Genomic DNA, 14,548 nt, shown 5'->3' with positions numbered 1-14,548 from the left:
TTCTCCATTACATAAAAAAGTGTTTAGAAACATAATTTTTGTAACCACTCTAAAAGCCGTACAACTCTTCAAGCCCCTCCTTCCCTGTAGACACCTCATTGGCTTACTCCCAGTGCAGAATATGCAACATCATTAATGCACTTTGTTTCAGTAAAGCTCACCAAATATGGTATCAGCTTACAAAAGTTCAGTCTTCATTACCTTTTCTTTGCCTTTTCCCCCTCATCTCAATTATTTTTCTTTCCCAGTTGTGCACATTTGGTTTGCCTCACCATAGAAAACTCGCTAATGAAAGTATCACACCACAGTGCACTACAGTCTAATGGCCCATAATTGTATAGGTGCAACTCCCCTCATTCCAGATGCCCAGTAGTTTACAGAGTACTGGCAATGTTTGGATGAGGGAAACGTGGTCAATGTACAGCCCCCCCCCCCCCCATCCCTGGTGGAAAAAAGATAATTTGTCATGCCACTGCAGGCTCCTCGTCATTGTCAGCAGATGACACAAGCAGTTTCAAATTGTGGGGTTTTGCTGCCATACAGCTCCGTCTGCATTTGGAACAAGCGCCTTTACTCTGTGAGCCACTCAGGAGACTCAGTGCTCATTTATCAAGCACACTCACAGCACATTCTGAGACAGAGAATGAGAGGGATGAGAAAGAGGACTCAGGCAGTAAGAGGGAGGGGGAGAGGAGGAATGCAAAGAATCACCTCTCCATTCAGAGACCAATCAGTGAGAGTGCATAGCGGACATTCCTCTTTGCTCGGTCACAGCACACTTCAGAACTCGCATGGGCATAAATGTTATGTGGGACCACAGTCTCTAGCACAAGGCACTTCCATCAGCATCAAACATGACAAAAAGGCCAGTTCTGGAGCAATGCTAATTAGACTTAAACTTGCCACTTGTTAAAGAGCTTATAATTCACTACTCTCAACGGAGCAAATATTGACACTCCACAGTGCAACCTCATTAAATATATTCATTCCACCACACTGTACCTACACAGCAGCACTGAAATCTATAACGGCATTCACTATCAAATGCTTATGCCACAAGCTGTGAGCTATCCCACAACCACATACCCCTCACCACAGGACAATCCATCTAGTAGACCACATACTGTAGACACAGATGAGGAAAGTGGTTGGGATAATACAACAAACTTTTGACAATTCACAAAGTGTTACACACCAATCATGTGGTCTGATGCACTAGACTTCTCTACCCTCTGGCATGGCTGTACAATGCCTCCAAGATTACTTAAGTATTACACACTCCAAGTTTAGCTTTCCACTGTAAGCAGCACCACAGAATCCAATACACCTCCCCCACCATTAAGCTTCACCTCAGGGCTCACCCCTAGCCCACACAGAGATTCCACCCAGCTACTGTTTGTCCTGGGCACAGAAGGTATTAGGAGCAGGTGAGTGTGAAAGACAAGACATAGTGTTAAACACAGTCTTATCCCATGTAACAGTTTTGGGTCATCCTAAAATAATTTTGAGTCCTGCTGTTATGCTGCCTAGTTCTCTGGCTTTGACACACAGGTTTCTGTCTACGGGTGTGGTGTCACTCAGCTTGCTATTGTCTCATACACATGTGAATGTTTCAGTAAATAGGCGACTCCCTTATGTTACAGGGACACTGCTTTGGGTGCTCTCTCTGCTTTCTTGCTTTGTCAGAAACCAGCCATATGTAACTTGGCTGGCTTTCCCCATTGCATGTTGTCTACACTCCAACTCACCTCAGGATTACTTTATATGACATATGGACGAAGGGGGGGCTGGGGAGACCCCCCAAAAATAACCAACAATTTAGTAACAACAACTAACAAAACTCTTTCCTCTTTCCCCAGACTAAGCTTAGATAAACCTTTTCCCTAGGTCTCACGTCCATGATCAAGGCTCAGGTGTGCCTTACAAGCCACCTTCCTCACTGGCCAAGGTAAGCTCCCAGCTGCTGACATTTAAGCTCACTTGACACTCGCTTGATAAAGATCATAAATTAACGGTGATAAATGACAGTATAAATGCCCATTTTTCCATCAACATTGAAATTGAATGCACACTTGTGTACACAGGTGCACTGCAAAAGCCAGACAGAGACTGGGAGTCTGATTTGGCAGAAAAGGGGCTCAATGCACTTGCTTAATGCACATGCTGAGTACAGATAACCGCATGACCACACATCAGAGGAAACACTGTACCTCTGCGAACAGGAGGAGCAATAATCACGCAGTACAACTGCCAGAAAAGAATATGAGCACGGATGAGCAAGCCATCAATAATTTACAAAATAGTTTCCTGTTCCTTAGGGACATTAGTCACATAGCTATTTGTTACATTGATTCCCATCCAATAGAAACAGAAGCCCCTTCATCAGGCTGCAGGCATGGCTGCATCAAAATTGTTTGACATCACTTTGATGATCAACTATGATACCAACACCCAGTGATGATTTAGTAACTATTATAGCTCTACAGTGCTGTTTTGGAGATACCTTTTGGTTACCTTGCAGTGAATAAGGAGGACTGTCAGAGTTTTTGAAGTACATGAGTAGTACAAAACTAGCCACACTTCATCTCTGTGTTAAACTCTGAAAGTAGAACAAGATTAATGGAAAATACAGAATCTCTCTACTCCGCTGAGGAAACAACAAATTTCAGTTGGTTGCTGGAAATAGCTGAATTCTGCATTTTTACTGAAATGACAGCCCAGTTGTGGATTTCTGCACTTTTGCTGAAAGGCCCAGCAGATAAAAAGTTGCAGAACACACACAAAAAAAAATCCTTCCCAGAATTCTTTTCCTGACCCAGATTCCAGTGTATATTCGAACAGATAAAACATTTCATGTGAAGAAATGTAAATATGTAATATAATTTTCTGGAGTCTGCGGTAGAAATGAACAGCTGTGTACCGCTCAAAGTGGGAAAGAAAAGCAATAAGACGCGGCTCAAAGTGACACTCTGACTGAATGAGAGCGACGGATAAAATATTATCAAGCTTAAAAGGTGTAATAGAACTCCAAAGGATTCATTTAAATATTTAAATCATTTCCTCTTTCTCCACCTCCTTTTTCTCCTGTTGTTGTGTAGTGCATAACTCCACTCGCAGGCGTGTTGAATAAAAGATGACTGGAAAGCGAATCCGATTGTTTGCTGATGCAGTTCATCTGCGCAAGCCTCAGGAAGGGGTGTCAAAATGTTATAAAATATTCACTGCGTACATCCCCCATGCGCCGGGTCATGTCCCATCTGACCTTCCCTCATTCAAGGTTCTCTCTTTGAGCACGGAAATCTGACCGTCCATTTATATCTTTTATCATTTCGAGATGTATTTAAACCATACTTACTCTGCCTGAAGCCACTGGAGTTGATCAATACGAGATTCAGCCTCCTTCAGCCACCATAGAGACTTATCTCCTGTCACGAATGGAGACGGCCAGGCGGAAATGCCTCCTTGAGAGTGTGGAACACACATATGGGTACGCGTGGGGGGAGTCAAGTGCGGGGTGATTCATAGTGTCTCTCCTCATTTGAAAGAGCAGGCCTTCACGTTTTACAACTCCACACCCAGCTACAGTACAACATAAAAATGTTGTCTAACTTAGTGTTACCATTTAACATTTATTCCTGATAAATATTTAAAATGAGCCCCCAGGGAAAGTGTTGCATCTTACATATTGCCTGATTTGCTGGGGCATTATGAATACTTATCAAGGGGCCTAGTCAAGCACAGAACATCTATATAAACTCTAACACAACAAAAAACACAAAATTGGAGCATTCTGTCACCAACCCTCCTACAAACTTGAAAAGATACGCAGCTGTTCTTCTGTCTGATCAGTAAATAATATTAAATCTGTGAATGGACTGAAGTGAAGAGAAGTGATTTGTGCAAAAAAAAAACACATATAATAAATTGCTGTACATCCTTCAACATATACATTTTAGCAACCAGCAATCGGCCTATTCAAAACTGCCATTACTAATGCTATATGGCAAAAGATGGCACCATTGGCTAAGTTTTTATTAATACCCCCACCTTATCTACCCGAAGTTTGGGCATTTAGCCCACCGCACTGTGACACCCTCACAGGGATGCCGCTGAAGCAAGACGTGCACCAATATGAATCCTCCGATACAGCCTCCTGCCGCCGGTGCTTATTTCACACTCTGAGCATCTCGCATTGGTTCTGCTTACTATCTGTGCCGTCAGAAATCTGGTAGTGTTTGTAATTCAGCAACAAGATTTGAAATACAAAATACCACCATAAACTATTTACATGTTTCATAAAAACAATCAATTGACATTACCCAGAGCAAAGTGCATCAAAATAATTATATATTTTTAAGGCACTTGAATTACTAAGAGGTCCTTGCTGAGATAAATAGCAAATCCTCCAATCAGCATTGATCTGCGTGTAGTGCACTATCGGACTTGTAGTGTGGAAAATAGCTATTGGTTGCAAACTAGTAGCTCATTGTAGGAATCCAGAAAATTAAATGATTAGAGAAACAGAGAGCTAAAGTGAGAGTGAGCGCTGCCTGGCAATAGCAAAGGGCCGCCACAGGCAGACCTGGCTGCCTACAGAGGACAGGCTTTGTTATCAATGTAACCAAAGAGAGGTGGAGACCAAAGCACACTTTTTAAAGCAATGCAAAAAATATGAGGAAATTAGAACAGAATTCTATCCCAACTTTGCGGGAATCTGCCCAGGTTTTCAAGGTCTTCAAGATCTTCAAGGTCTTCAAGGTCTTTGTTTCCTTATTTATTGGGGGAGAAGAAGGAATGTGCCAGGGTAGCTGCACAATTTTTGGTTGTGTGCCACAAAAGGAGAGAAGTGTGCTGTGACAAGCACACAAACACAGACACTCACGCAGGCATGCAGGCGCGCACGCGCACACACACACACACACACACACACACACACACACACACACACACACACACACACACACACACACACATACACACATTCATGTTCATGTTCATGTCATGTTATGTTACTCTATTATTTTGTTCTTTTGTTAAACTTATATAATGTATTTTTTCTGTTTTTGGACATGCTTTGGCATACTTTTGTACATGCTCATGTCAATAAAGCAGTTTGAATTGAACTGAACAGAAAGAGAGAGAGAGAGAGAGAGAGAGAGAGAGAGCCTGTCTGAAACTGTCAAATAGAAGAATACAGAGATTCTGCCAGTGCCCTGAATGAGCCGCATTTGAAATGCATTCATTTGAAATTCCAATTCTGACCCCTTTTGGGACTCAGAGTTAGCACTTTCTCAAGTTATGCCAAATACTTTCTTATTAGTTATTCATTTTTTATAACGAACTTGGAGAGTCACATTGGAGACATTTTTCATTGTAATAGTGATGCAATTTAGTAGTATATGTTTTATATTCTATTGTTTACCTATTATCATATTCTGATATGTACAGTGTGTAAAATGTTTTTGGAGTAACAGTAAATATTGTTGATGCAAGTAATGCTCCTTTAAATATAAAACTCCAGCTCAGTAGCAGTAGTGATAGCAGTGCTTGTAATTCTATACAGATTTTAATATGTAGTAATAATAGTCATTGTACAGTATATAAAAATTTCAGTGGCCTTTAATGGGGTATTAAAAGGAAGACTACATGCATAATGTTTATGTAGTTATGGACTTTTTTAAAGATTATATTCTCGTTATGATTCCATAATATATTAGGAAATGTAATTTTTGCCATTAAGGCAAAATGAATAATGAAATATGGTCCAATTTTCACAGTGCAGGTCTTGAGGTGCATGTCATACCATCCCTTTAGGGCATTAATAAGAATAACTGCAGGGCAAAGGATAAGCCAGAGTGCCCACCACTACAGTTAGCTGGAGCACCCATCTATTAATGTTGACCCCAGTGGCTCGAGTGGAATGGTAATAACAGAATGATCAGTGCTCAAGATGGAAGCCACGAAAGCAGAAGGAATGACGTAATGGCTTGGCTTCTCGTCATGACTTAGTTTGCCGTTATGTCAGTTGTTTTGTTGAATTATGATGGATGGATGGATGGATGATGATGATGACTATGTTGTTACTGTTACTAATTTTATGTTTTTTTCATCTCTCCTTGTATTCTAACTGAATATGACTCACATACAGCCCGATGCTTTTGACGAGTAGGTGTAGAGGGTTTCTTCAGTTCAAGCCTTGAGCCATGCTTGTGCTGTGTATATTTTTGGAGATAGTACAGGTTTCATAAGATCATGCAAAACAGGTAGGACTTTGGGGGGAGGGGGGGGGGATGCACTTTTGTCACCATACTTCCATTATTCTGGATGAGAGCATCCTCTATGCAATTCAGCATACTGTATCTTTGGCCCATCTCAAAATTCACTTCTTAACAGACTCCTTTATTGACAACCTCATGTCTGGCAGCGTGGCTCAATGGCCAGTAACTGCACTTCCAATGAGATGATTGTAGGTTTAAATTATGGTGAGGGAAGTACCTGAGCTTTGAGCTTAACCTGAATTTCCTCAGAACAAAAAATAATAATACAGAATATAATAATCTGCTGAGCACCAATTTATGCCTCTCCACTTCAAGGAAGCTGTAATTTCTCCAATAAGCAAATGGTTTCTGCCTGTGCCGTAAGGATCATTTGGATTTACTGCATTTTTTATGGGGCGTGAACACTGCACATGTAACTATGCATGAGTACATATGCCGCCACGCAGCACTGCCTCAGACGGTTTGTCATCTATGCATTTTTAATACCATTCATGGCTGGTCGGGTCTGTTTGTGTGTTCACCCCGTGTTCATATTCATGGGAGGAATTGAAGCTGCCAAGTGAACTGTCGAAACAATATAGCAGCACAACGGTGCCAGTCCCACTCAGAATTCAGCAAATATGAACACTTTCAGCACCAGTAACGAGAGAAATGTAATTAATGTCACTGTAGAGAAACACAATGGCTCTGCTAATGCCTGCGAGAGAAACATATTAAATACAATACTCATCATTTGCCCACCAACAAAGACCCCAAGAGCTGTATTGTGCTGGCAAAGCAATTAAATCTGCCGCAATCAGTTCAATCAAAGCGGTTATGTATTTGCCACATTTCCTCCACCCTGCTTCTAATTTACTGTCTATAAATGTATTACTGTTTGATACTTCCTTCAGTTTCAAATCACATCTTTTCACATTCGAGTTGGATGTGCATTAATACTGATACAAAGTGGGCAACATTGCACCAGACAGGAAACACAAAACCAGCACTGTCACTGCAGACAAGAAGTCCATGGGAATCCAGACGCCACATCAGAGCAATGCTACCACACCAGATGGCTGTAATCCTGAAATAAATAAAGGAAAAAAAAACATTTTACCATCAGAGGAAACTTGTACATACCACTCAATGTCCAGTAGTTGAATTTATGTATCTCTGTTATCATATTTACATAATATGAATCATAACCTTTATAGTGATGTCAGTATTATAGGACTACCATCCCCTTACCCATGGCTGAGTCTAGCAACCAGCTCTTATGAGAGGGCTGAACTTGATTCTGAGTGCTCACGTTAACATTGTCATTTACTGAAGGTCTTAGTTTAAATGAGTAAAGGAGGAGTACATTTCTGCAGATTTCTGCATTATATTGCATTTCTTTTAGAATATACTGTATGAAGTTTATTTACAACAGATTGAGCTGACACCTCCATGACAGCCTGAAACTGCATTTGCATTCATATGTGTGTGTGTGTGTGTGTGTGTGTGTGTGTGTGTGTGTATTTGTGTACATGTGTGCATGTGTGTATGTGTGTACGATACACAGAAAGAGTACATGTAAATGCACATACACATGTGAAAATGAGTCCATCACAATTTTGTTTCAAATGCGACTTCACTGATAGCTGTTTCAAATTTGTTTCTTTCCTGTTTTATGCTCTCTCTGGCACTGATTGAATCAGGGATCTCAGGGAAATGAAATAAGCCGAATTCATTGGGAGAACTGCAGGTCTGGACTGAAATTATCATTATTTACAGACTGAATTGCATTCACCCACTCAGATCGATCAGGAAGTGTTCGCCTGGGAAATGTCTTGTAAACCACGAATTCTCAGTATTGCTGAACACACAAGATTCTCAGAGCCTCACTTTGGGTTTGCAGTTTGAGAAATGGAGGGCATTGCCTATTGGAGGGCAGCTGTTACATCATGGTGTGGTAAGGAAATCCGAAGTAAAAATAAGGATGTACACTATATATACATACGCATACATATGCATACACACAAGTGCACACATCTCTTATACACACACACACACACACACACACACTCATACAGTACCAAGAAGCTGATGGAAGTAGGGAGAGAATTAACATTTAAAAACACAATAGCAAGTCAGAGCCATGAATTCATACCCTTTCACTTGGGTAACCGAAGGATTTGGGGCTTCTCAATGATTAAAAATGGAAAAAAAAAATTGAGTACAAGTGGAAAAGTCAATGCCATCATATCTCCCTGTTGTTCACCTTCTTTCCACTTCAGCAGACCAGCAGAATTTCCTTCACAACCAGACAATTCATTTGTTGAAAACATTAAACCATATATACACAATGTTCAATTGTGCTTGTTTTTTCCTGCATAGAGCAACAGGCACAATATGCTTAAATGGAAAGCAACCAATTTAAATCGCTATTTAATGTAATATTGCCTTCTTACTCAGCCTGCTCGAAACTTTATGGTACTTAGGGAAGCGAGGTTTGCTGCTGTAAGCACAGTTTGCTCAGAAAAATGTACGTAATTTGAAAAGTGCAACAATAATCATAAGTGGCATAAGACGAGTCCCTCCGTGGCTCCTGTATATCCATGCTTCCAGCTGCATCCAAATGATTATGTTCATCATCTCCTACCAGAATGAGCACGAATAAACAAGATGACGAAGCTCTCCTCTGAGCAAGACGTTTTTTTTCTTTAAAGTCGTCAAAGTTGATGCAATGTATCATCAATCAGTAATCGGATTAACGGGAAATAAGAAGATTGACTTTGCACGGTAACGCCTCTAACACATGGGAAAGAATGCAATGGATCAGGTGTGCTGTCTCTCTCTCCACTGCACCTGTGCAGATTTAAGTCCCTCTGGCGTGAGGATGAGGACGAGAAATCGGGAGTCTTGGGAATCTATGAAGAATGAGGCAGCAAATTAAACTCTGCCAAGAGAAAATCTGTAGAGACAGCGGTAATTCCCCTCACATCTTACCACCTGCATCTTACATTAATCCTCTCTGCGGACACTCACAGAGCAGACCAGCTGGGCCTCTCCATGCAAGGTATTCACTATTGAAATGTGAGTGATTGGGTCCGCAGAAATCCCAGGCTTCACTGTGGTTTATCACACTTTATCTGATAACACTTGGAAAGAAAATGTGTGTGCGCATGCGTGTGGGCATGTACGTGTATATGTATGTGACTATGTATATGTGGGTTAAGTGTTTATGTGGTGTGTGCTTGTTTATGATGCTTTGTCGTGTGTATATGTGATCTGTGAGTGTGTGCGCGCATGGGTATGTGTGTGCATTTATGCATTATTTGTGTGTCTGTGTGTGTGTATGTGTTTGCATGCGTATGTGTGTGTTTGTTTACGTGGTGTTTGTGTGTATGCTTCTGCTTTGCATAACTGTGTTATGAAAAATCTGGGGTGCATTACATCTCTGACAGCACAGAATGAGCATCATTAAAAATTCATGGACACCAAACCTTCTGTAAATCATAGTTATGATTCATTCATTTTTAAAGATGCCGCAATGGGGGTAAAACCTGACCGCCCGTACAGCTCTGGGAATTAGGAAGCAAGACAACAGGCTTCTCTCTTCCTGCATCAGAGAACTGCAAAGGAAACACAACAGAGTCGAGAAAAGCCTATTCTGTCACAATATATCACTGTGGGTCTCTGCACAGCTGCAATCTGCTCCTCCAAGGTAATGTTTCCCTATTACCATTCAAGCATTCACAAAAGGAAAAGAACACACTTCTTTTATTAATTTCAAGGACCACCAAACCCAACCAAAAAGCAACATTCACTTAAATCATTCCACAAAATTAAGGACAAATATCCATGTGCTTGGAATGCATCTGGGCATAAATATATATTCCCAAGCAACTGTGCAAGACACTATTAACAGCAACTTTTCTCTTCGTCCTGGTCAGTTCAGCCAGCCTTCTGGCATTATTTTTGTGGGTCAGATCTCCCAGCATCAGGCAGCTGTGGTTCTCCTCCTCGCATGGGACTGAGCCGAATACATGTGCCAGGTTCCTTCAGCAGACCCAACCAAAACAGAGGGTGTTCCAACATTTCAGAGAAGAATTGGGCAGTTTTCACAGCCTTGACATGAAACGGCAAACACAATGAGCTGTAGTTTAACGGCAATGGATACAAATGGGAACAGCATAATATTTTTGAACGCGAGAAATGTGAAAAGTAATGAAAAATGCAGGCCTTTCTCTGTGCACTTTACACTTTTTCCATCATATTTAACCTGCAGAATTTACTTTGAATTCAAGCTGCCAATCTCCCTGACAGCCACCTTCTTGCCTGCTGATGGGTGGTGGGCTCTGTTTCTGGGTTCTCTAGGAATTTCTAAGGTATTCATATCCTTCATCATGACTCAGGGAATTGGTCAGTGGACAAATTTAGAAACTCGGTGAGCACCCCCTCTATTGCACAGTGGTTCACCCCATGTCAGTAATGCAGCAGTGCTAACACTAAAAGGATGCTTCACCTTCAAAAAGACTTTCAAATGTGTCTGTGCACACACACACACACACACACACACACACACAGTCATAGAAATACAGGTCACATGGAAATGAGTGTGTTTTTACACATTTTAATAGGTCGATTGCGATTTGATTGATTTGCATGCTGTGTAAACAAGACATAGCTTGCATGCTGCATGCTTTAAGCCTAAAAACAAATAAATAAATCAAAAAGTGAGCTATACACAGGACACAAACATCAGCACAGGCACACTCTCACTTGCAAACTCATAGGCGTTACATAAAAGTAACCAGTGCTTTGTTGTGGAACGTCACTGTGACAGGAGATAGCCGACGTTGTGACATGATAGCATGGCATCACCCAGCCTGAGAGAGAGAGACCGACTCCTGATCAGAGACACTACAGTGGAAAAAAAGAAGCAGCGATAGAGATGAAAAGAAAACATGGCATATGAAAAGAGACAGACAAGAGAGAAGAAGGGGCTGTGTGATGAATGACACCGAGAATGTATTAAACTTGTCATTTTTCTTCTCACTTTGCCTTTTTGATCTTTCCTAAACCCTTTCCTAATTCTCCCCAGTTGTCATTCTGCTTGGGCGGTGTATCACATCCTTGCTCATACAAGGCAGATTGGAAGACTGATGGTGTTGGCCATAGTCTACCATGTTACCAGCAGAAGAGCGCTCATACGCACATGCACATAGACTTACATGCATAGATACAGGCATGCGCGCGCGCACACACACACACACACACAGACACATACACACACACACACACACACACACACACACACACACACACACACACACACATGCAAGCAGTGGGGCAGTAGTGTAGCTTAGTGGTAACAAGCAGGGCTTGTAACGAAAAAAAGGTTGCTGGTTCGATTTTCCACTGGGGCACTGGTGTTCTACCCTTGGGCAAGGTACTTAAACCACAATTGCCTCAGTAAATATACAGCAGTATTAAATGGATGAAATTGTAAATGGTAACCTACAGACAGGTGACAAAGTAAGCACGATGAGCAGGCCCAGTTGGATTTTGGATCAAGATGGCAAGAGGAAAAGATCTAAGTGACTCTGAAAGAGGGTTCATTGTTGGGGCAAAGATGGCAGGAGCTTCAGTCATGAAGACCACTCAACTGGCTCGTGTTTCAATAGGAACAGTGACTGATCTGCATTTAGATCTGTGGGAAAGACATCAGTAAATAGGGTCGGAAATTGAGGTCGACAGCGTGCATTCGATGACCGTGATGCTCGTGCATTAGTGTGATATGTAAGGAAAAACAGACAAGCAACTCTTCCTCAGGTGATTGAGAATGTCAATGCAGGACGTGATCAGACTGTGTCAGCAAGAACAATCTGTCAACAATTACATAGAACATATGATATTATAGTAGGGCTGCAGTGCATAAACCCCTCATTACAAAGATGAATGCACATTTGAGAGTTCAGTGGTGTAAAAACCATAGGCACTGGTCTACAGAGATGTGGAAAAAGTGATATGGTCAGATGGGTCATGCTTCACCATATTCTCGACAAGCTGTCCGAGTTCGAACTCGTGCTTTCGAATTTGGGTTTTCAAACTCGAGCTTCCTGGTTACGGAGCTGCAGAGGGCTGATGGTTGAGACACTACAGCGGTTTAACTAAATTCAGATCCTTTTGCTTATAATACAAAGATTAAAAATAATTACTTCACTGGGGTAAATTTAGTAAGATAATTAGTCTATTTTCTTAAGAGGTGGACGTTACTGCAACCTATTTTTTGGGCGCATTAGTTCACATTTTCTTGCTCTTTGTTGATTGTTATTAGCCCATTGCTGTGCATACTGCGTAGTGATACCAAAGGTTTCCGACTGATTGCACGCAGTTGACTGGGAGCAGCTGAATTAGAAAAAAGAACGACTCAGTTGTGCTGGTAAACCAGTACAAACGACTCACTAAAAAGAGTCAAAAAGAACGACTCATTCGTGAACTGCACACCACTATTCTGAGCAATCACCTTTACCCTATGATGAAACATTTCTATCCTCATGGGAGTGGTCTCTTCCAGGATGACAATGCCCCCATTCATAGGACACGAGGGGTCACTGAATGGTTTTATGAGTATGAAAATGATGTGAATCATGTGCTATAGCCTTCGCAGTCACCAGATCTCAACTCAACTGAACACCTGTGGAAGATTTTGGACCGATGTGTTAGACAGCGCTCTCCACCACCATCATCAAAACACCAAATGAGGGAATATCTTTTGGAAGAATGGTGTTCCATCCTTCCAGTAGAGTTCCAGAGACTTGTAGAATATGTGCCAAGGCGCATTGAAGCTGTTCTGGCGGCTCGTGGTGGCCCAACACCTTACTAAGACACTTTATGTTGGTTTTTCCTTTAATTTGTCACCCGTCTGTATGTACATTGCTCTGGTACATACAGAGCGTCAGGTAAATATGCCAATATGGTAACGTAATAAGCATTCACACAAACACAACCACAGTACAAACATAGCCAAGCACACAAACAGATACACAGAAATATGCATTGGCACATACACATGCACACACACTCACAGACCCACTGCTACTGCTGAATCAGTGGAGGTGGTGACAGCCATTTCCTGCTTTAAATGACGCCTCATGAAACATTTAGAATCTATTCTTAGATGATGGATTTTGCAGCTGTAAAAAGGCGCACAACCCCTCAATACTAACTTGCAAATAAAGTGGTAATTTCTTTCTGAATTATGCATTTATAGTGCTGTTTGGTAAAACTGATCATCTAAAGGTGCTTTTAACATCATTGGCAGCATAATTATCATTCCATCATTACCATCACAACCACTCAACTGATTATAAAACAAAATGAATAATTCAATCAAAATCCAGACTAGACATTCGGTCAACAGCAACCAGGCTTTAGCTTGTGTTCTGTCTTCCTCACCTTGTACTGTGGGTAGTACACCAAGATTTATTTTGATTTTTTTGTTTGGGACAATGTTTCTATACATTTGCACAAAATGCTAAGAGGAAAAGAAATCCAAAGGAAAACAAAAATGAAATGCATGCAGTTGTACATGCATATGACTGTGTTCATGTCAATGTGTGTAAGATTTTGTGTGTGTGTGTGTGTGTGTGTGTGGGTGTGTGTGTGTGTGTGTGTGTGTGTGTGTGTGTGTGTGTGTGTGTGTGTGTGCGTGTGTGTGTGTGTGTGTGTGTGTGCGAACAAGTGTCTGAGAGAGCAAGAGCAATTGAGAGACAGCAGGCTGTGCAGTTTTATGACTCCAGTGCAGCCACAGAGGCCATGTTGGGTCCTGCAGTAAACCACGACCTTCTGCCCTCAGCTTAGTGGCTGATCAGCGACACAATCAGTGTCCTGATTGTGTGTGTGAGCGCATGCCGTCGGAGCGTCTGTGTGAGTGCACATGCTCCTCATCAGTGTGCAGTCACTGTCTCTGACTGCGAGCTCTGTGTCACAGTGCAACCCTCGTCCTTTCTGTGTAGCTCCACATTTTCATTGGCCAATGCCAGTGAATCCCATTACTCTGCCTCTCTCCCTCTACAGGAAAGATTTGACCTCTTCCTGAAACTCTTTCTGATGATGAAAAACATAGAGCTTAAACTACCCTTCTGGCTCTCACATCCTTCCTGTCTGAATAACAGCTGTTTGAAGCACTGAGGATGGCAGCAAGGAGTTATAGAAATGTCACCATTTACATTCACGTTACAGCAAAAGTAAATGTTCCTCATGAAACAATACATTTTGCCATGATGTGCACTTTAATA

Source organism: Megalops cyprinoides, chromosome 15 (genome assembly GCF_013368585.1).
Source record: "Megalops cyprinoides isolate fMegCyp1 chromosome 15, fMegCyp1.pri, whole genome shotgun sequence".
NCBI classification, from domain to species: Eukaryota; Metazoa; Chordata; class Actinopteri; order Elopiformes; family Megalopidae; genus Megalops; species Megalops cyprinoides.
This window is presented reverse-complemented; position numbering follows the sequence as displayed.